At 45.5% G+C, this 26,125-nt stretch overlaps 1 pseudogene; it reads right to left on the reverse strand.

Moving 5' to 3' along the window:
- Positions 1 to 11,548: 11,548 nt before the first annotated feature.
- Positions 11,549 to 26,125, reverse strand: part of LOC119394265 (roundabout homolog 1-like) — a 59,159-nt pseudogene continuing 44,582 nt past the window's right edge.

A 26,125-nucleotide genomic window follows, 5' to 3' on the forward strand; every position in this document is an offset into this window, starting at 1 on the left:
TTCGAGAATGTACAGACTTATGTACAGCAAAAAAACGAGAAACACGAAAGGGGGTGGAATACTGTAATAAAGAAATGGCAGACAAAAAGCATATATATAGAAAGCATATCAGCCTGTCAGTGCCGCCAACACGCGTCAAGAATTATGTGTGCGGTGACATGGTTGCCTTTAAAAAGTTAATTTCTTTTTGAGAGAGCGCGATCGAGGTAGTGCTAACGCAGCCTTCGCTGGCGTGCATATGAAACGCTTCGGTAATTTCCCTTCCTGTCTGATCGAAAGAGCGCACCAAAACTTTTGTGTCATGAAAATTTTGTGTCATGAAACTTTTGTCATGGAAACTTTTGTCATGATTACGAGGCACACGGTAGCAAAGAGCTCCAGAAATTTCGTCCATCTGCTGTTCTTTAACGTGCACTGGTATCGCACAGCACATGGGTATCTAGATTTCACCTCCATCGAAATACGACCGCCGCGGCCGGGATCGAATCCGCGACCTTTTTGTCAGGAGCCGGGCACTGTAACCACTGTACTAACGAGAAGGAAGATGCAAGTCTTGGTAGGCATATAGCAAATATAAAAACGCTTATGTCCTCAACTGTATAGGAACGGAAAGGCTACAACCAAACAGCATTGACTGCCGATCTTATTCCTTTATCCTTCACATAAATACAGAACATTTTTTTTTTTATTATTCCTTGCCGGTGCAAGGCATAACGTAGAAAATAAAGCCGCACCTTCCAGAAGGTCACTGAAGAATCGGTAAGAACAATAGCTAGTCTTTTTAAACACGATTATCACGACGTGACTCTACCCTGCTGGTCCGTCTATGGCTTGGAGTGGCCTTCTCAAATGCATATTCCTTTATTATTGGAATGGCTGAGAGCCCGTCGTGTGAAGTCTGCGGGTGCAGCGAAACAGTCGCGCACCTTCTGAGTGCACCCGCTTCAACTCCGAAAGAGCGGCCCTCTCAGCCGCATTAGGCCAGCTGGACAACCGCCCTCTCACGGAGAACAATATCCTAGGGCCCTGGCCTACCCGGTCTTCAGCACGAGCCGCTCTGAGGGCGCTGTTGCGGTTTCTTCAAGCAGAAGAACTGACATTTGTGCGAGTTAGGCGAGTTGGTTCTTCAAGCAACCGGACTCAACGTCAAACTGTGACCCTTGGCACAAAACGTTGCTGTGTGGTACTTGGACTATGGTCATGACCACGGTGTAAGAATAAGTTAGGTGCTGACACTCGCCGCTCCGCTTGAGGAGAGGGCGCGGGCAGATTGTGTTCGCCGATGACCTTGAGCCACGAGGAGTTTTCGCGGCGCGCGTTGAGATGGCGCTACGGTCAGGGGTCTCAGGGGCTCGCGCGGCGCTCATTGTGAAATTCGCGCGCAAAGAAAGATCTTCCGGAAAGCTTTGTGTGCATGGCATTCTGTGATTTATAAACGCGTTGCCCTGTGCCTGTGAGCCCTCTCTGTGCATTTGTTTTGCTTATTCGTGTATTGTGATTGAGTGCATGCACGTATACCTCGACGCTGTGTATGATGCCGAGTACCCTTTAGCGGCCTTGTCGCAGGCTGCGCCTCGAAATGGGCAAAAAGCGTGTGTCGCTTTTCAAGGCTCCGCGTGAACCAGATCACTTAGATAAGTGGCGACGGGCGATTCCGAGAGCAGACCGAGTTTTTGAGCCTACTACCATGTGCGCGCGAGGCATTTCCCGGAAGAAGCGATCTCTCCAACATATAATGCAGAGTACAAGGGAAACGTCCTGTTGCACGCCCGAAAGAAACCTACGCTCTCTTCGGATGTTGTGCCTAGCATTTTCCACTGCTGCTCAAAATACCTGACCGTGCAGCAAAGAACCAGGAAAGCTCCGCGAAAACGGCAGGCTCTATTGCCGACTTTTCGGAAGCGACGGCGGCCAGAAGGTTCAACTGCTTCGGAAGTGCCTTACCCGACCGCTGAATGTACGCCACATCTATTGCACGTAGAAACAGCGACTCCATAGCATGGCGATGCTGAATCAACGGGCACACAATGCAAGAGGCTGCGCTTCGACTACTGCTGCGACGAGCCTCCTCCACGTGAAGAACGGGAGGCTTCTGAACACAACACCAATATTGTGAGTGGCCTATGCGCTTCACGTCGTCATCAAGGCGCAAAGCTAATTTCTTGTTTTAAATTTAGATGCACTTTATGAGCTGCCTCGTCTATGCCTATTAGGACCAAGAAATATTAAATGTTGTAGAATAATCAGTGAACAAATAGTCTCGTGATACATTGGTTGAAACTTGTATGACGAAGTTTTTTTTTTCGTTCAGTTTGCTAAGCAACTAGAGCGCAACAGCGATATCCGCACGCACACACACACACACACACACACGTGCGCGCGCACACACAAACACGCACGCACACAAATGCATACACATATGCACGCACGTGCGCTCACACACACGCACACACATGCATACATACGCACGCACGCAAATGCACACACGAGCGCGTACGCACACAAATGCACACGCGCGCATGCACATGCCCTTACACACGCGCACGCACACATGCACTCACACACACGCAGGCAGACACACACACTCACATTACACACACGGGCGCACACACACGAGCAAGCAAGCAATGCACACGCACACAAATGCATACACACGTACGCACACAAATGCACACACGCGCACGCACACATGCACTCACACACGCAGGCACACACACATACACACGCTCACACACACGCGCGCGAGCACACACTCGCAATACACACGCGACGCGCACACACACGAGCTCGCACGCACACTATCGCCTTCCTTATCGCTAGCGTGCCTTCGCTCTTCGATGGAGACTGCCGCAAGGTAGGCCAGACCGCAAGCGCGCTCGAGCTGCTATCCTTATTGCAACTACCTCGAATTTTCACTCACGGCCAACGCTGATTTTTTGCTCAGAACCAAACACGCTGACGCCAACGCCGCCGACACCGGAATTTCAGCGAAACGAGCTCTTTAATGCGGTCGCGTCAAAATGCGACCGCTCTCCAGACCAACGCTTGCTGCTGTCGGAACATTTATATGACAAGAAAGCTGTTGGGAAATAATCTTCACATACAATTAGAAAATCAATTTCATTACTGCGGAATCCCAGTGTACTAATCTATTCACATCTGTGCATTACGCTCGATAAGTATATCGAGCGTAATAAACAAGCGAGGCTCCGCAGCAATAACCTACTACGCGCGGCCGGCGCCTTTCCCCGATGAGCCCCCGTCTGTTAGCGCCACCTGTCGCAGCCAAAAGGAAACAGCCAAGGCGGCGAACACAATCTGGACGCGGCGCCGGCGGCAGAGTCATCACCTAACTTATTCTTACACCGTGGTCATGACCTTGCTTTTTTATTGTTGTTGTATTTTGTCGCGTGCTGTCGTCATATCTCTTCTTCTTCTTCTTTGTTTTTATTCTTTTACATCCCCTTTCCCCTTCCCACGTGCAGGGTAGCAAACCGGAGCATTCTTCTGGTTAACATCCCTGTATTTCCTTTCTCTCTCTTCTCTCTCTATCGAAACGATAGAGCAATATGTCTTTTCTCCCGTATTACGACATAAGCGGAAACGGGAAAAGAGGCACCGAGGATGCGGACATTGAGCGAGACAGAGGTCAATCACCTTCCAGGCTCAGCTTATATTTCGATATTTGCCGACAATAAAGAGAGCGCCGGCTCCGAGAAAGGGCGGTCAGCGCTTCACGACAGTGCGCTGACAACGCCCGAACAACAGGGAAGATGACGACGAGCCATCTTTTGACATTTACAAGCAAGCCAAGACAAGACACGAAAGTTCCGACGAAATAAAGGATGCCCCAGGAAACACAGGACACGGCCTGAAATGTCAAAGACGGCGAGTTGACATCCCGAAGCTCCGGTAGCGAAACAAATATTGACCTCTCTTGCTGCAGCTGGGAAACCAATCAGGACTCGAAGAGGAAAGCTTGCTATGTGTATAAAAATGCACTCACGCGGCACGGATGGAATCATGAGTTCCCTACTATTCGAAGGGAAAGCAGCGCCATTGACGCCACTGACGGTACCACCAGAAAGCCGCGGGAGACGTGTATCAGCCGATGGAAGAACGCGGAAGCAGCCAAGGAAACACGCTTCTTCATTTTAACATGTTTACGTAAAACGAGATCTGCACGGGCATAGAAGAGCGCAACATATTTGGTAGCAGTGCATTCATAGCATTCATTTTACATCTATTAACTTGCTTTTAGCAGACACACGCAAGAGTAACTGCGTTAAGGAAAAGGAAAGCAATGTTACTGACCCGACTAATGGTTACATGGATTCTTATGTCAAATGTCTGAAAAACACCGAGGTAACGATATAGGGTCAGCTTCAGTGGTCCTGCAAAAGGACTCACTTCAGTGCGCGGATACACGACAATGGATGAAGGACCTAGATGTAACAGCTTTACACATACCAATGCATGTGCTCGCGCATACGCTGCGACACCTGTTATCTGTCCTACGAGAGATACTTATGAGCGCCAGGAAACGTTCACAGCTAGGGCGCACGAAACCCCTGCAACAGCGTTTCTTTATATTTTCGCATTAACTGTACAGTCGCCAGCTGCATTTGCGGAAAGCTGGACACATTAACCTTTTCAGGCGCGACCTATGAAGAACTGTCTGTAAATGCGTCAAATTGATACAACGTTATTTAAAGGCATTCGATAATCAATCGCAACAACAACAATGTCTTAATGCGTTAATTTATTTGTGTTATAGTTATTAATTCAAATTCAATTAAAATTAAATATCTATCACGAAGTCATTCATGTTCCGTTTTGTATAACAGAATTAAATCTTACGCCAGAAACACAGTGAACATTCGTTTTCGGGTATTTACATTTGGAGCAAACAAAAGTTATACTTTTGACTTGGCTCGATTGAAGGGGATTTCGAACGACTCGTCGAACAGTGTAGTGCCTTCAGCAAACTAATCATATACAACAGTACACTGCAAAATGAAGTTAACTCAAGACAAATATATTATGCAGGAACTTCATTTTATCCAAAGCTCAATGTGTCTTGCTCTCTGTTAACCACTGGTCGTTAGAAAGGACAAAAACAAGCGGTGTACACAATTGCGTACAGTGGTCAACTCTCATATCTATAACGACGGAGCGTCGTGCTCCGAACTGCACGAGCGACATCTACAGTTGAAAGCGGGGCACCTCTGAGCATGCGCAGTCCCACTGATGCGCCTACCTTGCATTTTCGATCGTTGGTTATCACCACGAATGCAACAACTGCTTTGGCCGTTGTAAGCGCTGTCAACAGTTTATCACAAAAACAAAAAAGAAAAAAAAGAAAAAAAGGAAACGAAGCGAAGCGAAGCAAAGCGAAGCGAACCGTTGTCAGCGCGCGATGAAAGCTATGCTGCGTGGTGATTTGCCGTTCGCGGTCGCATTGTCCCAGCAGCAGATTGTTAAGCAGATTTGCGTCCACTTATAAGTTTTCTGCGGTTTTCACAGAGCGATGCGCAATATCCATTGTCCGGCGCATTGTCGGTATGACATGATACTGCGAACCGAGAATAAGTGCGCAGTATAAAACACGCCGATCCGGTGATTGCACTCTCTCTTTTTTTTTTTAGGCGCTGTACGGTTAACAGCGCTTCTGACGGCGAAATCAGTTGTCGCGGCCGCGGCGATAACAAGGACGGAAATTACATGGCGAGCGCATCAGTGACACTGCGCATGCTCTGATGTGGCCTGTTTCAAGCTGTAGATGTCGCTCATGCAGTTCCTAGCACGACGCTCCGGCGTTAGACATGAGAGTTGACCACTGTACATAGCGTGTCAAAGGTTTAAATACTTAAGGCAAAAAAAGCATGGCGATGGACATCGTAGGTCATTGCATATAAACTATGGGCCTATATGCATAAGGGTTTATGGCGGGAATCGCAGTAGTGCTTTTAAGGGGCTGTGGATCTGGTTGGAGAAGAGTTAATAATTACTGGTCAAATCGTGACTAGGATTACGAAACCCATGAGCAGGTCACAGTAAAACTGCGGAACCACTTTTGTATTATAATATTAACTAGTAAATAAATTAACGACCAGCGATGTATGCGAGTTAACAGTTTGCTTCCTTCTCGTCCGTGGCTTGTGTATATCAGCTGTTGCTCTGGACTTGAACAAGATTATTCGCTTGCTTGGCCGTGTATTTAAATAATACTCACAGCAGCTCGGCTGTGGGTTGACAGAGCTAAAGGCTACGCTAATCTCGTCTGAAATGAGGAACGGCAGGTGGTAGAGGCTAGGCGGTCGCGCTTTCATTTATGTTACGCGGATCTCTAAAGCAAATATGCCACCGTAACAATCCTGATACGGAAACTCACAATAAGCAAAACTTGAAGAAGATACATTTATAAGTTAACACGCAAAAGACACTCGAAGCCAACGAAATCGTGCGGAGAAGCACTTAATCCATCTCACCCAAAATAGAACAACATTTGAGCCCCGTCACACCAATGCGATAGCTAACGGCGTAATAATACTCCACAGAAAGTCTAGAAGCAAGCTGTACGCATAACGAAGTAGTAATAACTGAGTGACTTGCAGTGAACTGAGTTGTGCAGCAACAGTAAGACGTCTTCATAGCCTTACACGTAAAGATAATGCGCTTTGCTTAGCTGCAAAGTGCAAGACTGCTTACAAGAGAGCTACTTACCCTCGATGAAACAGGCTCGCAGTGCAGTTCACGGACGGTACAAAGCAAGTCACGACGTGTAGTATTGGCACGAGCGAAGAACAATGCTTTCTCTGTGGTTGCTTCGGTGGAGCCGCCCTGTGTCGACCACTACGTTGCACCAAACGAAGAATGCCTCGATAATATTCATAATCCGCGTAACAGCGCTGCACACGCTCCTTCACTGAGCGACGGCGTGGTGCGACACACCAGGTTACTGTACCACTCGACAAACAACGCAAAACCCGATATGTTCACCCCGCTGAGCCCGAAGAAAGACGGCCTCGCTAACGGCGTCACTGCGTCTTACGTGTCAGGGGCCGCCTGCAGATTCGCGAGATTTTCACGAAATCGGCGTTAAGCGCGACCAGTGGCAACTAGCAACGACGTTACTGGCCCTTTGTCTTATCGCGGTTGGCACGGTGCCAAATAGTGGCGAGCCGCCTAGACGCGTCCGCCGGTAGCCTCGTGATATATCGCAAAAATTGCAGTGTCACCAAGAACGATCGTACCAGAATTCGGTCCCAGGTCCTAGCCACGTGACGCTGCTAGCAGGATCATGTGACTTTGAGGGGCGCGCAGGCCATGGCTAATGGAAGGCAGATACGTGGCTTTCTGCTGTGCTCGTTGGAGAAGTTCCATGATTTCAGGCAAGAAAAAACTGACGCGCCTGTTGAATTATTCCTTCCGAAAACTTCATCCTTAAGCCCCCTTATACATAACAGCTCACGCTATGTGGAAAAGGTTTGATACGAAGTAATTCTCTGTAAGCTTCTATTAAAGATCTTGAAATGGTTAGTTGCAACCTTTCTTGCTATTATGAGGATTGGTCCTAAAGGCGTAGGCACCACAATATTGACATGCTTAAAGAATATAGCTCTTCAGCGGCTCTCGGAGTGGAAAAGGGCTGCTGTACCAGTTGCTGGTAACAATAACGTCAGTAAGCGCAAAAATAAAAGCCATATATTTAAATTAACAGAAATATTACAGAGGCGCATAAGTGTCCTTACGAGCATCGAATGCGAAAACCGTGCGGAGCACACAGAGGCACTCGGAGCAGACTGGCGAGGCCGTGGCGTGTCTGGGCATGTTCAACTACTATATCGACGTTTGTACTATTTCGTCGTCCATGTCACCTGACATGGCCACATGACGTAATCACTTCAACAATGTGATCTTGCAACATAAGCTTCTTACTTAGTCACGTGGCTGTCACATGACGTGATCACAGGACCACGTGCTTCGAATTGGGCTAAATCGAACTTGAGGGTGGGCCACCCGAATGGATGGCTAAGTCGATTTTGCGAATGGGCCAGGTCGTTTTTCAATGTTGATTAACCAAATTTCCAGATTGGGTTAAGTTAATAATGAGGCGTTTACCAGGTGGGTTTAACAGACATTGAAACATGACGTCATGACTTGTTCACGTGGATTTTAGTATCATTGGATGTTAACGCCATGCGCAGGATTTTCCGCTCCGTGCGGATATAATCCTATCGCATTAAAGCATACACTAATATTATAAGCTAGCGCGCCCCAGTAAACTCATTAAGCCATGGGCAGCAGTGTACGTTTCACTGCGGACATTTTTGTCCGATCCAGTGTCCGCGATTTAGGCATCGTAACGCGTGGTTCGTCCAACGTCGCGAGCACATGTGTTCTGTCGCCATACGAAGAAAAGAGCAGTCAGGAAACATGAGGACAAACCTTTTAAGATTGGCGAAAAAACGTGAAATACGCCCCCCCCCACCACCACCTGGGGGGGGGGGGATGCGAAGTAAGCTGAGCCAGCCCAGCGCGGCTTGCGTTTTTCTTTTTTATTTGGAAATCAGGGGCGTAGCCAGGGTGGGGGGTGGGGGGGGGGTTCAAACCTCCCCCGATTTTTTTCAGTTTTGCTTGCGTATATATACACGCGCACATACAAACGCACGCACAAACATATCCTCCTGAGACCTGACCAAATTTGTGGCCACACAGGTGAAATCAAAACACATTGTTGGAATGCACACACATGCTGTATTAAACCAGAAAAAAATTGCGTCTGTACGGCAAACAGTTTTCGCACAGCAGTGTGTGCATTATAATGCACACTGGGTCTCAATGCACAGCAAACGAACGACACTCGCCTATAACGAAATTTTACATTTGCTCGCGAAAAGCACGCTTATTTGTTGTGAAACTGCCTGGAGACGTTTCGCGCAGATGTGATGCAAATAACGATGTTGCACGTGATGCACCGGAACATTGTCCGCTGAGCATAAGCGTGCGCAGGGTTCCCCATCAGGGGGGTGAAGCTTCACTGCAGCGCCCCCCCCCCCCTACTAAGTCAATGTAGGAGGCAGATTTTGCGCCGCACCCCTCTTAGGTGACTAGAGGGCCAACTTACGGGGCAGGTTTTGCGCCTCCCTCTTAGATGACTAGGGGGGTGGCCGACCCCCTGCCCCTCCTCCTTGCGCACTCCTATTGCGCTGAGAATATCCTGGGTTTCGGCACCTTGAGGAGGATCCCTAGTTCCCAAGCTCTGAAATGTGGCTTGCTTGCGCAGCTCTTGGCTCAGAAGGCATGGGCCCGACCTTGGCTTTCAGCAGCTTCCGTGGTGACTCATAAGGAGCTTTCGAGTATACAAAGCTTTGCGTTGGCTTTTCGCGCAAGTACGCATGCGTCGTACGCTTCCGCTTGCAAGTTCCCGTTAGTGACGGAAATAGCGGGCCTCAAATGCTAAGGCTAACTTAGCGTACGCTATTCGATAACTGCCTATTGTCAAATTCTGCACCACACCTGTCTTCCGGCAACAGGTAATGGGGAAGGGACAGCCTCATCATATGAGAATTCTAGGTCCGAGGTGTCGTTGCTGGTCATTGACTCAAGAACACGTTTCTTTATCACCGATTCCTAGGTGAAACAAACGCCAAAGCTTAATGCCAAAGAGTAACGAACCGCATGAGATTGGCAAACATACGCAGGAAAAAGCACCCATTGAGACCGAGTGTGCATTATAATGCACATTTGAAGAAAACAGCTTGTGATAAAAAAATACTCGCCCTAAGGGTTACATGACGTGCGGAAATTATTCCTAAACCCTTCCTAAGTAGATTTAAACAACAATTAAGAAATATGACACGATGGTTATTGAACAATTTATGAATTACTTGGACGCCGTGAGCAGAACATCGAAGGCGAGAATGATGCCATGTTTCAAAGCGGGAAAACGGGGCTTCCACTGTAGTACGCTTCCTGTATTGCTGACCAGATGGCACCACATGATAGAGCATGCGATTTCACCAAGAATGTTGGTTCTAATAGTGGCGCGAATTTTGAAAACCGGGAAAAAACAAATGTGCATTTTAATGCACGCGGGGTCTGAAGAGGATATATAAAGTATGGTTGAACCCCCCCCCCCCCCCGAAAAAAAATTCTGCCTACGCCCCTGTTGGAAATGCTATAGTGAAGCTAACTGAGGCAGCGTATTCGTGCCTTCCTCTAACATCACGAGCTCATCTCTTTTCTTCTTTCCTCTTTTTGTCGCAAAAAGCTGAATAAAAAGGCCGGGTAACATTAGACCTCATAGCCTTATCTCTAAGCCGACTCCTTTTTGAGGTTACGAAAAAATGTATGAGTAGGCTGGCTAAGTTATATTGCTGAGACTTCTAATTACTCTTGTCGTTACATTTACTGACAAAAAATGTAGGCTAACGCGTGGGCACCAACAATAAAAAAAGACTCACTAAAACGCAGGCAACGCTTCCTCGACCTGAAACTGATAAGGATATAGAGGGCATACGCACATAAGCTGAGTTGCAATGCACAAAACATGCATGAAAGAGCGAAAAAAAAAAGGCTCTCGCCCGACACTGACACGTTCTCAATTTCCAACGTTCCTAATATTGCTTCCCTTCCTCAATGTCACTAACGTCTATGCTTTCTTTCAAATCGGAAGGTGTAATACGACAGACTATGTATATACAGAGCGGTAAATTACCAAGCCTGCTAAATATTTCGCCAAAAGAACAACAAACACGTGGATTAATAATGAACGACAACAGTACTTACGCATTCGTAGAGAACAGTACCAGGCCACTACGTTGTTGCAGGAAAGCAAACATGCGTAAAAAAAATCTAAAGCTACCCTATGCATGACTTTGGTGTCTAGGAGTGGGAGTGGTACTTGCACTGGTTTTTGGGTAAACATGCGTAAAGATGTGACGTCAACACGCCAGATGTTCGCGGTCCTTTAGCGCAGCGAGCCCCATCGGATGGGTTTCTGGGGTGTAATTACTGTTTATAGTAATTTCTACTAATTATATGACTGCAGATTTAACTTACGGCATACCTTAATGTCCACTCTATCATATACAACCCTTAGCTTAACTCATTCCATCCCTTTTATATACGGTTTTATTTTTATCAGGATTTTCGGACAACTCGCACCGGCGCAAGACAGGGTCGGTAAGATAGCAAAGAATGTTACTGGGTGCTCACGCCACTAATAAAACAAAGAAGGAAAGCGTCACAACACAGTAGCACTTGGCTGATAGCGTAAGTTAAATTAACTGAACACGATAATGAATAAGTAAAAAGAAATGTTTCTAAAGAAGTCGTCAAAACTCAGAACAACATAAAGAAAAAAGAAGACAAGCTATTATTGTCGAGTAACACATTTCTCAGACTTCCAGCAGGTAAACAATAGTGACTTTTTATTTCTGTGACTTCACTCTGTCTTCTGGTTTTGTACACGCATCTTAAGTAAAAGTTAAGTAAAGTCTTCAACAATAAATAAAAGAAAAAGCGAGGGTACGCTGGAAAGGATGCTGTCGTCTGTACACAAATCGGCGATCATCACTGAAGACTTCGGGAGAAAGCTGCGCTACGTAAGAAGAGTGTCCCGCAGCGCCCACTCAACAATCACAATATGCAGAGCTCAGTCCAGTAGTGATATGCTCTGAAACGGCAGCACAGTAAGAGTGAGCCAGGCGCTGTTGATGTCCACCATTGTACAGGCTTGAAGTCAGCACATACAAAAGGTTGCGATCGCCTTCGCGCGTGCATATCTACAAAACAAAATCTTGCATATATATATACCTTTTTTTTACATTTCTTGCTAAGTTCACACGCACCACACAAGCACTCACGCGCACGAAAACACAAACACACCAGCTTCGTCCTGCGGTACACGGGAGGCTTGATGCCCGAGGTGTCTTGATTTTCTTCTAATTATTGCATGGCATATCCATATTTGGCACACATCACATCCACTTGCATACTTTGACGGACTTGACGCACTGAAGTGAGCTGCTTCTTAGGCAGCAACGGAAGGAACTTGGTTGGCAAGTCACATCGACGCGTTTACACAGCAGTTATTTTCCGCTAACTTCTTGTGTTTGCATCCGTGTGTACGTGGCAGGATCTTGATCGGTGGTCCTGATGCAGGACCGCCATTGTGTCTCGACGGAACGGAAGTGCCTCTTTCGTTCTTTTTTTTTTATTTCGTGTTGAAGTGACACACTTCATGTAGATCCATGGTACAAATGGCCACTGGAAGCATGCAAAGAAAAAAGGAATTCCGTGAAGCTTCCGATGGGATTATGGCATTTGTGACTGTGGAACACCGAATTTCTTGCATAAGAACGCCATTGAAGTATGCAGGCTCATAACTAAGCTGAAGTTCAGACTTAAACTTCTTACGTGGGCCATCCAGATTTATACGTATGCAAACTAGTCTAATGATGCCTTCATTGCTCAGGTTTTGTCTTTAACGATGCTTCTGTATCACGATTAAGCTTTTCTCAACATCTCATTATACCGTCAGATTTCCTGCCCTCAATCTTGTTCAATTACCTTCGAAAATGTGCCCTCATACCTATGCAGGCTACAGAGCATGATAAGGAAGCCTTCTAGCACGTATTAGGCCAATTTTCCGTTACAAAAACGTCGCTCCGTGACAACGCTATAAAGACATGGCTATTTACTCCTCACCTTAAAAGCTGAGCACTGACTTCTCCATCCCGGCTCACTGCTCTCCACTGCTTTCTTCCACTTCCAGGAGGTGTCACCAGGTGGGGAGGATCGTGGTAAATGTGGAAGCTAGGTGGTTTGTATGGTGCGCCTAAAAATAAATAAATAGCGAGCTCAATGCACGTGCACACATGTGAATGATAACGTAAAATTAACAAACTAATTATTAAGAATTCAATAGCACAACAATAAAAAAGGCAAGTATGTGAGTAGAGGAAGCCGAGTGCGCTATAATGGTTACGAGCTCAGTTAGGAGCGTTCGCACAGACACTCATTAATATTAAAGACAGGGGCTGGTATGCAAAGGTACTATCACATTGGTATGCGCGGGCGCCTAGTGCGTAGTTGCCCTAAACATCTCCCGGGAATTATGAGCGCTAAAGATTGTTTTCATTCTGCGAAAGTATAAATATATGGGTTGATCGCATTTTGATCCCATAATGAAGTGTATTATGAAGTTTAACACAACACGCCCAAGTGAATGCTTTTCAGCTGCCGCTGAACACCGTCGACTTTTAGGGAACGCGCCACTTAAAATATTTGGTCTCATAATTCTTTCAGTAGTAAGTTGGCATATTTTCAGGCCAACCTTGTAGTTGTTAAGAAGTCAATTTCTATGCGCCCAATGTAACTTTTACCATTTGCACCAAGCGAAAAATCACGCCATCTCCCGCTAAAGGGGACCATGAGGCGATGCGAAGCAGTGTTTCGGCATGTAGAGCCCGCGTTTCAGAAGGGGAGTGGTGAGGGGGAAAGGGGAAGTGGAGATGGGGATGGGAGAGGGGGAGAGGAGACGGGGAGGGGAAGAGGGAGGGGAGGGGGAGTGGAAGTGGAGGGGGAGTAGAAAGGGAAGGGGGGAGAGGAGAGCGGGAGGCGAGAGAGGTAGTGGAGAGGGGGGATAAGGTGAGAAGGGGGTGAGGGGGAGAGGGTAAGTGGAGAGGGAGATGGGAGGTGTTAGAGGGGAAGTGGAGAGGGTTTGCGCATGCGCAGTAAGGGTGGTCACGCCGCACACCACCACCACCACCACCGGATGGAACTCCGCTATAAGATGCTTCACATCTAAAAGGAAACAGGCAATCAATATTCTCTCACCAGTTATCGTGGAGATGCATAGCATCAAGAAGTGCATAACGCCTATTTTCAATAAAAGGCAATGACATGTGCAGTTTTTTTTTTGTTTTCTTTTGCAGTTACGCTGCTGCTCTTCGTTCAAATGGGGCCTATAATGAGTTGCTATCTTTTACTAGAGGACATTTCAATGCTCAGTCATCATGAATAAACCACTTCATATTCCTCCCTACATTACACGCGCGTCCAATTAGAGTCATGCGAAATATTCATGGGGCGCTTAAGAGTGCTTACCATCATTGCTTTGCATAGGCTGATTATTTTCATCGTGTTCAGGACGCTGGTCCTCTAACGTCCTCTGACTAGGCAGGCTTAACGAGAAAAGCTGATTCTGGGGATGTGTTTCTGAAAAAAAGATGCAGGTATTGAAGTTCATGGAACTTGTTTTTTACGATAACGCTGTTCAGGCCACGGGAACTCTTTTACTTTTCATACTGTCATACTTACCAGTATTCCTCATCTGATGTGTTAACGTCTTGCTCGCATTCTGCGGCAAGTTCGTGACTTTTTGATTTTGCTGGTTATGCTGTTTTTCGTGGACGCCGCGTTTGGCACCTGGAGAATAACGAGACAGCACATGCTTCCCTTTAAAGTAGAACCAAAGGAACTACATTATTCTGCCTTTAAGCTTACGCCGAAGATTTAATCTCGTGAGTACGTATACTGGTGCGAGCTTTGCCAAACGTAAAATAACATCATTCTCCTTATTAAACACATTTCTTTAACAAATAAACCGAGTTCGCAGTTAGCACAGGTGTGTCACCTCTTAATTTCCTCTTATTATCTACGGTAACTATCTGTTAGCAAACCTTATCGCCGTTGATATCAGTTCAGGCGTTAAGTACGGAGAGGCTCTTTCAAAGTCGTAGCTAACTGACCTTGCTCTGGTGTCGGCGTCGTTGTGGAGATGACTGAGCCGTTCACTTGGAAACCAGCATTTTGTGCGGCTCGTGCTACGGCGCTCGCAAAGTCCACCTCGTTGTAGACGGGGTCGTCATAGGAACTCGCGCGGCTGGAACGGCCGCTGGTGCAAGAGCTGTTGCTCCTCTCCGTTGTGCTGGCCCACGATGGCGCTGTGTATTGATGCAGTCAGAATAATTTTAGGGCCCCTCTGACAGAAGCTGTTCATCGGGCAGTTATGAAAGATCAACATTAAAGGGCCCATCACGAGCCACCACAAACAATTTTCATTATAAGGGATGGCAATTATCTTTGTTGGCATCCCATTTCGGTTGCGGCAGTCATTAGCCACCTAGAATGCCTGTTATAATCAGTGCTTTACTTTCTGTACAGCCATCTTGTCTTTGTTATACCTTTTTTATTTCTTTATTTTTGTTTCTTCATGCTAGTCTATCTTGATGATGTACTGCTACCTACGCCTGTAGGCTTCGGTTCCATCAATCTCATACCTGCATTTATTCCCGCCAACTTTATAAAACGTATCTTGCTGAGCAATTACTACGTCCTTCCGCTTCGAAACTTAATTGTTGGAAGGTGTAAGGCGTCGTTTAGAGAACATTTTGTCAAGAGCACTTTTCGACTCTGTTCGCTATTGGAAGATTTAGAAGGAATTCAAATGTCCTGTTACCATGCCTTAAGAAGGAATGCGTCAGTGTCAACTGACAATCTCCTCGTTTGCCTCGGCTAGCCTTCGCAAGTGGCATTCCTTCTCTGCGTTTTCCCATCTGCCGGATCAATGGGACTTGCGTTCACATGACAAACTCCGTCGCCTTTTATTGCGATAACAATTACATGGACATTCCGGGCGCATTTTTGGTCATCATCGGCGCCGTTGCCATGATGTTCCATATTAGAGTTCAAGAGTCATAACATCACGCAGCACGCCTTACGCTCTATGCGTTCTTATGTTATGCGAGGGCGGCCGACGATCGTGGCTCAAGCGGAAAGGAAACGCTTCGGACGTCTTCCTCCGCGCGAAAGGCCCATGAGGGGGAGGGACTGCGTTATGCCAGAGGTAGGGTGGGCGGGTCTGTGTGGCTCCAGCAGTCACTGCGTACTATGAAAGGCTGGGCGCGGTCGCACGCCCTGTCTTGACAGGGATCGGCAGATGGCACATACCTTGTACGTGCTACGTTCTCACAGCTCAGTTTGCGTTGAAGCTATCGGCACCACGAAGGTTTTTCCCATCGCTGCAGCGGCCGCGTTTCTTTACGCTAGCGGTTTGTAGATTTACGCAAGATCGGATGCTAAATGAGTTAGCCGCTAGGCTTACGTCGTACAACATTCCAATTTGTTATTATCGCATTCACTGAGGCGAAAATATGACTTTTTTCTTCACTTTGCATCTTACTTCGCAGCGCACTTCCAAAGGCGACATTGACATAGATTGGCCTACATTTATTGACGTTCATTTAATAAAATCTGTAGAACCGTCTATGTTTTCAACGGGCACTGATCTCAGTCGAAACCGGGTTGTAAATGAACGGTTCTTGGCTCTAAAAAGCAAATAATTCTAGCAAAAAAACGCCGCAATAACACTGCTTTTCTACGACAACCAAACTTGAGCTTTGTACTCAAGTCAACAATAAGGAATGGTAATGCTGCCCCGCAAGAAGAAATTCTCACAGTATTAAGTCTATATCTGACATAAAATCAAAACACGTGGCGACGCTATCAGTCCATGAAACCTCCCCACGTTTTCCCAAGCTCTGCTCTTTGTAGGTCGTAAATGTCAAGCCATACTAAATTCTGTGGCTACAAGTTCTTACCGTGGCTTGGAGCATAATCCGTGTCACCGGCAATGCTGGACTCTATCGATCGAGGCCTCGTCATTAACTCCACATCCGAGTCAGCATTCGCTGGTTCGTAGATATAGCCTATAAAAAATGAAACAGTGATATGTGACGCGGATAAACTTTAGCGCTTCTTTTCTTTTTTCACATTCACACATTTCTGACACATACGATGCACAATAAACAGTCTGTCCCAGCTCTCCACGATGAAACTACCAGTTTTCTTAATAGTAAGTGCAACAGGGTCGGTGCAACAGTTCATTTTCAGAATGTTTCTGCTGATGCACATGCGAAGCTCATTGTTTGTTAAGCACACGACTGTTTCGCTCGTCGAGATACATGAGCATACTATAACACTTTCAATGAAATTCAGTGTTCGTGCTTACCTTGGGCGGCGCCGAACCGATATCCTGTTGGTTCTGTAGCAGGGATGGAGGAACGGGGCTCATTGATGAGTGATGGTAGTGACGACTGCACTCCCCTGTCTATGAAAGGGTTGCTGAACAGCTGTTGTTGCTGCTGCTGCTGATGTGACTGCTGAGGCTGCAGCGGCTTGAGAAGGGACCTTTGTCCCTTGGGAAAGAATGGCGGGACGTTTTCATACGAATCTCCATAGGAGTTTCCTAGGCTGTTGCTGGACTGGTTGAGAGTGCTTCTTAGAGAGTGCGTTTGTACTCGAGGCTGACCATGCGCTCCCCTCATGTTGGACATTGGCTGTGCTCCGTTTATCTGAAGCTGAAAAACGAAACAATCGTTTGATGTGCTATAATATAGTTAACCATAAAAGATGACGAAATGAACAGGAGGTGAGAGATGCTTTTCGTTTCGTAGGTCAAGCACACAGTGGACGCCGCAGTGAACTGGAAAGCTCTCGCAAATATGAGCCTTTTATTATTTACCAGCTGCATAATAAGAAGATTTAGCTTCTACCTATCTTCGATGCATTAGTAGGAATATGTCCTGTGTGTCTATGCACAGTCGTACAATATACACAAATACCCCTCAGGCGAAACCACCCTCCACAAAGCCCTTGGATTCTATATAAGCGCCTTATTTTATTCATAGCTCTAACTAAAGCCGCTTTAAAAATTTCCCTTACAAAAAAGCCGTAAGCGTACAGGATGTTTGGACAAAAATAATGTGAGAAATAACATACACCGGTGCTTCTCTTGAAAGTGGCGTAACACAAGAGCTAAGAGGGGCATCCCTAGGTCACGCAAGCAGACCTCAAGTATAAAAAAACGAATAAATGTGCTAAGTACGAAATACTCATAAATATAATTTTATATTGGAATAGGTAGTTGTTGAATGCCACTTGGTTACAGCTTCGAATGCAGAGTCTAGACAGCATGCATTATATTTTATACACTTATTCAAACAGCACTCACTTTCTGCTTGAGTTGCACACTGCGAGGTGGCGTTCCTCGGAGGCACGCTGGAGTACTTGTTGGAGACCCAGCCTCACTGGGTGGTTGCTCAGGAGGCGGAGGGATAAGTTCCGACCAATTCATCATTGGTCCCTTGGACGAAGACCCTCCCCGAGAAAATTTTTGGCGGCACTTTTTTATTGGCATTCCATACTCATCTGAAACGACAATGACGCCGTGGAGTTCTACAAAGTGCTTCTATTACCGCATTGTCTCTGGCCACAGTGATTGTGCTTCTAGTTAGCCGGCCCGATATGTCTATGTTCAGATGCATTGTATTGTTTTTCAGGGCGAGCTGAGCTATCAAGTGGTACAAATAATGACCAGCTAGATGAAAACCGCCATAATAACCGTTAAGACATTATTACAATAAAAACTTTTCTTAGTTTCGAACACCAATGAAGATAAAGAAAAGCGGAAAATAAACCAACCCAGGGAAGGAAGTGCAGTAAAAAATCACGAAACATAAATGGGTTATTTTTATTTTCAACAATTGGCAGTCAAAATTTCAATGCACTAAAAGAAAGTTATACGGAAGAGTTCAAATTGTATTGCCCCTGTGACCATCCTCGCTTACAGTCGCATAGCACCTCTCGTAGTTGAGATGACTATAATGTAATTTTCAGTAGAAATAGTTGTTTTTGCCTTCAAGTTTCTCTGCTTTATAGAGTTGACGTGAACTATGACGTATCATAAACAAAACCGTTACCTGTTGTGTAGCTTCCCGAGTCACTAGCTGGACTGGCAAGCTTGTCAGATTCTAACAGCCGATCTGTAATGCCATCTGGAAAAAATCATCAAAGCAATGACTGGTCGGTTTTTTCAAGCACGCCCTGCTAACGATAGAACTGGTTTTAAGCAATTCTTTAGCGTAATCACTCAGCTAAAATTAAACGCACAACAAATTCTCACCTTCACTCGCACGCGCGAGCTCTAGGTCAAAAGGCCTTCTCAGATTTCCTGCTTCCTTCCTCGGCTGAGCTCCCACTGCGAGCATCCTTAGCCTGTGAGAAAAAAAAAAACATTAGCAAACACCCTTCATTCTATTGGCATCATGTCAAATAACGGTCTCAGGTTCATGCAATTGGAATTGACAAAGCGGACAAATATGCGCAGCAAAAACAACCAATAAGTCTAGACAAGTTGCACTCAATATTGGTGCATAAAAGCCGGTCAGTAGAGATATAGATGTTGAAAAATGATAATAATAATAATATCTGGGGTTTAACGTCCCAAAACCACGACATGATTATTAGAGACGCCGTAGTGGAGGGCTCTGGAAATTTCGACCACCTGGGGTTCTTTAGATCTTGAAAAACGGCGTACGATAATAGCCGAGCAGGAAGAAATCCACAGACGTGAAAGCCATGCCAAAAAGTTCGGTCTTACGACAGTTGAGTTTTCCACGCAGCGCTATAAATGTTTTGTCTCCCAAAAGTGAACTTGCTACCTAAACTAAATTACTGTCTTTTTAATATGAATAGGCCTATTTGCAATTAATATTTCCTTTTACGCCGTTTCACAATATTTTCAAGCAAAATAGTTAAAATGTACGTATGGATGTCCTCCACAATCTGGCAATATTTGTGACACCTTTTGAGAATATATCTCATGTGCACGATCAGAAATGAAATACCATTATTCAAGAATCCTCTCAACGACATCATTAGCGTGCCTTTCTAATATAACAAAACTAGGATGTTGCGATATCTGTTAAAAGAACATAGAAAGCAGTCTAGCAGCCTGTTTCAATGCTCATGTGCGGGATATTTAAAGAAAACCTATAGAAATGCATACACATATATATAACGCAGGTTTGTTACACAAAATTGTGTAACTGTGCAATGTGTCTTTTTCAAGAGTTATTCAGCCCGCCCGTAGTACGTTAGAGATTTCTTTTTCACAACTGTTTTTCCATGTCATGCTTTCTTTTATCATAGATCGTTCCAACAAAAGCACTTCCTGAATAAAATAATGCGACAGTAATCTTTTACTTACAGAACCGTTTACGCTCTTCTGGAGCGATGGGTTTATCAACGTAGTTGTTGCATAGGGCTCCGGGATTGAGGGAAGGTCTTTCTTGTAGAAAGTTGTCATGCTCTGAGCGTCTACTTCTGCATAGTCAGGCGCATTGATCCCACAGTTTAGAGGTGCATAGACACTGCAAATAAAGGAAAGCAATGAAAATGTTATCAGTTTGTACAAATAGTTATACACACATATTTTGATTTTATTTCTGTTTGTCGGGAAGTTGCTGATGCATATATAAATTTTAGCTGATACAAATTGCGCCAGGTGCACTTTAGCAGGTTTTAGTTCTTCATGTTTCAAGCTTGCATACTTTAATTCTTAGTTCTTCTGTTTTGTGAATTTTAACACATATATTTTGATTTTATTTCTGTTTGTTCAGGAGTTGTTGATGCATATATAAATCTTAGCTGAAACAAATACCGCCAGGTGCACTTAAGCAGGTTATAGTGATTTATTTATGTTTCAAGCTTGCATACTTTAATTCTCACTTCTTCCATTTTGTGAATTTACTGTAGGCTAAAATTTCAGCTGAAAAGCACCTCTGGATAGCAATCGATTTTCGTTGTGAAACGTTCTGAGAACACAACCGAAAATATTGTGCGATATTGCTTATGCCATAGCAATGAGTTCCACTAACGAGTTCCAGGTTACCATTACTGTTACATGCTAGCATTAAGCTCATTAATGACATGCTTCGAAGCAACTCACCTAGAGTAATTAAGATCATTCGTAGCACAGCTCATTTTGTTAAGAAGCTTGGTTTCACAAAAGGGGTCCTTTGATTGGTCAGAGGATCTCCAGGCACTATGGTTAATCCACAAGGCTTCGTGAGGACTGAGGCCAGGACGGCCATTGAGGGAATTGAAGCAGTTGCTGGGGATTGAAGTAGGGAGCAAGGAAACCAATACTTTTATTACCTTCAGTAGATTGGTTTGGCACCACAATTTTTCTCGAAGCGTGCAACAGACATGCAATGTGTAAGTCAGCGTGAACACAAAGCAGTGATGCAAACGTAATATATTAATAAGCAGAACTACCCACCTGATGTCTTCTTGCTTATGCACAGGAACTAGGAGGAAAATGAAAGAAAAGCGTGAATTGTAAATTGAAAACAAGATGATATGGGTAGACAAAGAACAGATATGTCACGTTTTTCATGATATCAATGTGTGGAGATGTTAAGGGACAGTTGGCATATCTACTTAGTAAAATTGATTGATTGTTGATTGATTGATTGATTGATTGATTGATTGATTGATTGATTGATTGATTGATTGATTGATTGATTGATTGATTGATTGATTGATAATATGCAGAAGATAGGCGCATGTGCTTTCAACTATTTCATCACAAATTTTTTCGGGAAGATTCTAGAAAATCAGATCAGGAAAAAAGAAAGGAAGAAAAAGCGTTTGCTGGATCATGTAATATCACTGTTAGGCAGGAGGTTGAAAAAAAGCAATATAATAGAAACTCTTCTTTCGCCCTCGCGTGCTTACCTGTTGCGAGCGACTTTGCATGTTGCAGCCTTCGTTTTCGTATCAAAAGAAGGACGAAAATTGTGACAGCCACAAGTAGCAAGAATCCAAACAGTGCAATGAACCATGACTGCGTTACAATGTTTTGGAAAGGCGTAGAAAGTGATGTCGATGCAGCTGGGCTTTCTGTAAGGTAGAAAGAGAATTGGCCATATTGACAAGCTATCGCTATGTTCAGTACCAAATTTCTTAGTTGCGATTTCGTATTGCTGTTACAGACGATGTAATTATGCCCTAATTGCGTAACTAGACGATTGTCTTCCGGGTGACTCCTCTACCATCCGCATCTCCTTTCTTGACATGGCTGCAGGTCTGAGGCATGGTAGGTCTATATTACGATAATCTTCATTTTGGCACAATGGTATAATGAAAATAAACGAAGGCTTAAATAAAATGTAAGGCTTTCAGGAAATGCCCGACACTAAAAACCTCCCAATTAGTACGTAAGAATGCGCCGAACAGCGAAACCCACAGTACGAATTCGTAGTGAAAGACTTTTAGTCGTTGCACTGCAACTACAAAAAATTCGGCAGATCCCACGTACCGTGGGAATCGATGTTATGCGAAGCATGCGCGGGATGGTGACTGTGGCATAATTTTTTACATTGAGCGAAGCGCGACGGAATGACGCTGGAGAAATGTGGGAGTGGTATACGCACACTCATATGTTAAAGAGTCGCATAAGTATTATATCACCAGTTGTTTACAGTTCCGTAACGATGGCAACAGCAACATCGGTGTTACCAACACCAGACGCGGTAAGCTGACATGTAGCGCTTATATTCTTCAATACTGGATAGCGCGAATCCTAAGAGCACAAAGAAGAAACACATATGCACAGGACAGGCGTTACTCGCAACTAAGCTTCATTCAGGAAAGTTTCCCTGGATATACACGCAGCCGAGTTGCACGCGCAGGTGCACTGAACGTACGTTGCAGTCACACTTGCAGTTGTTACAGTTGCGTTGCAGTTGTTATGCTTATACTTGTCCGTTATGACGGAGAAAGCACGCACGTTTCACGAACCCGTGTGTATGTGTAGCAGGGGTTCTCGACAGTTCTTGAACAAGGTCATCATCACCGTGATCAGTTATCACCAGCAGCTGGACCAGACTTGTTAATCGGATCCGTTCGTGATCGCGGCTTCGAGGGGTCTAAGTGTAGTGAAGTGCGAGGTATAGCAAAGCTGGTGGAAATCCTGGATGCCTCTTACGATGAAACGATCCATGATGCCTCCTGTCCTGAAGGTGGCAGCGAGGTTTCTTGATGCCCTGTCCATATTCATGCCTTCTTTCGCGCAGTATAAAGACCAGGCGTTGGTGGGTCTTGATAAATCAATGTTGAAGTCACCGGTAATGTTGAGAGGCCTGGTTCTCTCGGCAGGTTTGTTTTTAGGAAGCATTGAACCCGGTTTTTGCGTATACGGCGTGGTCCACGTTGCGGACCACGTGAACGAGTGCATGGTAGTTGCGCGTCTTCTAGGGTTCTTCTGTCTTCAGCTTCCTCACTATCCTTTCGTCCGCCGCGGTGGTGTAGCGGTTACGGTGCTCGGCTGCTGACCCGAAGGTCGCGGGTTCGATCCCGGCCGCGGCGGTCGGATTTCAATGGAGGCAAAACGCTTGATGCCCGTGCACTGTCCGATCTTAGTGCACGTTCGAGTATACGAGATGGTCAAAATTTCAGGAGCCCCTCGCTATGGCGTCTCTCATAATCATATCGTGGTTCTGGAGCAGAAAACCCCAACAATTATTATGAATTTCTTTGCATGTCAATGTATGTGTTCGCGGTTACTGTGTTGGTTGAGACTTTGTATCACCTGTGGCACACACCCAGATAACTTGTACTCTGGTATGTGGGTATGTGCCACACGTGACTGAGAGAAAGGGTTTCATGACGTACGCGACAGGTATTTTGCGTTATTCATGTCATGACCAGTGAATCGTGTTCGTCATACACTGATCCCCTGCTGAGCCAATTTTGGTATATTACAAGTTATGGAGACGACCAGAAGAGGGCCCAGACGTAGGCGGCTAGATAGATAGATAGATAGATAGATAGATAGATAGATAGATAGATAGATACGTAGATAGAAACGCCCAAAGTGCCTGAGGTTCGCTTAGAAATGCTTCGCATTTAATAACCATATCAGTAGCGTGGACATCTGTAATATACTGCCTGGCAGCTCGACTCGTCAATACACACCAGTAATTCTTCTCGACCATAACCTTTAACTGAGAATTATGGAGCCAAATTCCGCGCTATGAGTGAGCACGCACCAAACAGCACGCCTGCAAAAATCGACACGCGCTCGATGGAATATCTCGATAACAAGATGTAATTTCGATAGAAGCGGGCGGGAATCCATGTGGCCTGCTTCGGTCTTAATTACCTCCGTTACGTTAACAGCAACAACAATAACATTACGTGCTAAAATCAAAGCCTCCCATTAGTTGTACCACAACGTTTGTTGTTTCTGTTGCGATCCCCAGTTAGTGTTGTCAGTGCGCAGCCTACGACATCACCTAGAGACATGAATGTGCTTGATTTCCATCTACAAGATGGCACCGCAGCATTTACCGCTGGAAGCGTGCGACGCTATTTCAATGCTGATGACGCCATATTCGAACTTGATCTCGTACACTGGGGTTAAAGCCTTGGCCTTGCGGCACGTTAGCAGCGAAAAGTAAAACTGGTCAGTGCTTCTTGTGATGTAGAGTCTACACGCTCGTCGCGTCGCTTGTGATGATCACTTTGATATGGCGTGCATATGATTCCATTAGAATGTAAGGCGCCCTCCATCTTTTCTACACTGTAACCTAGTCGAGTGCTCAGTGCCCACGACATGAGTGTGCGTGTTGTGTGGTACCATCTGACCGCAATGCACTTTAGAAGAATATCCCCCGCTTAGCATTTAATAAGGCCCTGCAACAATTTTTCAGCATGGTCAGAAAACGCTGCCGACCGGTAGTCGAGGCTCCTGAGAAGATGTGAGCCAAACATGAGAGCGCAGCGCGAGGCCAGGAATTTCCAAATAATTCTCAAAGTCAGCTAGAAATAGCTCACTCGTCTCTCGACAAATGATGCCATAAACCCCAATGACCGCGCTAGAAACCCAATGTCCACGGCCATTGGCTGATTAGAGCATCGTGAGCTGCATAGCTAACGTGGCCGCCATGGGATGCCGCCACGTGCCCGCTCGCGCATTCATGATCACATTGAACGTAAGTCGCACGTTCGAAGAAAAAAACAAAAAAGAAATTTCTCAATGTCATGATGCGCGCCGACGAACAGACGTAGTTCAAAATGGTGGTATGCTGGGCCAGTTGGTGCAACATACTGTAAATTGTATCGGCGCACAAACAGCCGGAACAGAAGGAAAGAAGTTGACAGGACAGACGCTGAGCACCGCATGGCCGCGGGAGCCTTGGCCTTGCCACTTGCCACTTATCCCTTCTTGCCTCTTTGTCATACCCCCTCTCCCCCTGCATAGCTTTCAGGGCGCTCGCTGGTACAAAAGGAGAGAGGAAACGCTCAATGCGTGTGAAAAATCTCTCTAACTCCGTTCGTTCTCGACGGAGTCTAAACATTTTTGCGGCAGTCGATTCGTGAGACAATAAACTCCTTTAACGAAGCCATTCTATGATCTTTTGGAAAAGTGTTGCAAAGTTCCTCGAGAGCCACATTGACGCTCACGTTACTCCCGTCGCACGAAAGGTGACGTAATGAATTATTCACGGTACCCTTAGAAAATTATAGGAAAGTACCACAGCTCACCCATTTTGAACTGGACGGCACTGCTGGCTGGTCCACCACCTACTGTAGTCAGCGCCACGACACGTGCTTCGTAAGAAGCTCCTGTCTTCAGGTTGTTTAGCGTAAGGCTGTTAGTCGTAGAGTTCGTGCTCTGATTCAGGTGAATATTTGAAGAGTTTCCGTCCACGTAAACCTGTGTACAAGTTAATGTCTCTTTTAGCCTTAAAAGTTCAAACACTCTCATGTTGTTGTTTGACATGCTCGCTCCTAATTACGTTTACCTGTTCTCGTCATTTCACGATGAATCAACAGCAATGAAATGCATGGTTGTTTCTTTTAAGCGCAATATCAAGTTCATGAATACCGTTAAAGCAACCAAATAGCTCATGAATTCTATTTGGTTGCTTATAACGGCAGTTCACGACATCTACAACTTACGATCGTTAACTACATAATAAAATCAATGCAGTTAACGTAAAATATGCGTATATGGTGGCGTGGAACATGCATCAAATTCGAGACCGGACGACAAAAGTGCTTACGTTATATCCTCTCAGTTTTCCATTGCGGTGCTGAGGTGGCGGAGGTGACCAGAAAATGGTCGCCGTTGTGCCATTCACAACTTGCACTTCCACACTTTCGGGTGGTGCAGTGGGCACTGCGAAAAGAGATCGTGTGACGTCACCACGTGGTATGCTGTAATTTGGCGCTTCGGTAACAGCAGTAAGCAATCTGCTCC

Source organism: Rhipicephalus sanguineus, chromosome 5 (assembly GCF_013339695.2).
Source record: "Rhipicephalus sanguineus isolate Rsan-2018 chromosome 5, BIME_Rsan_1.4, whole genome shotgun sequence".
Lineage (NCBI taxonomy): Eukaryota > Metazoa > Arthropoda > Arachnida > Ixodida > Ixodidae > Rhipicephalus > Rhipicephalus sanguineus.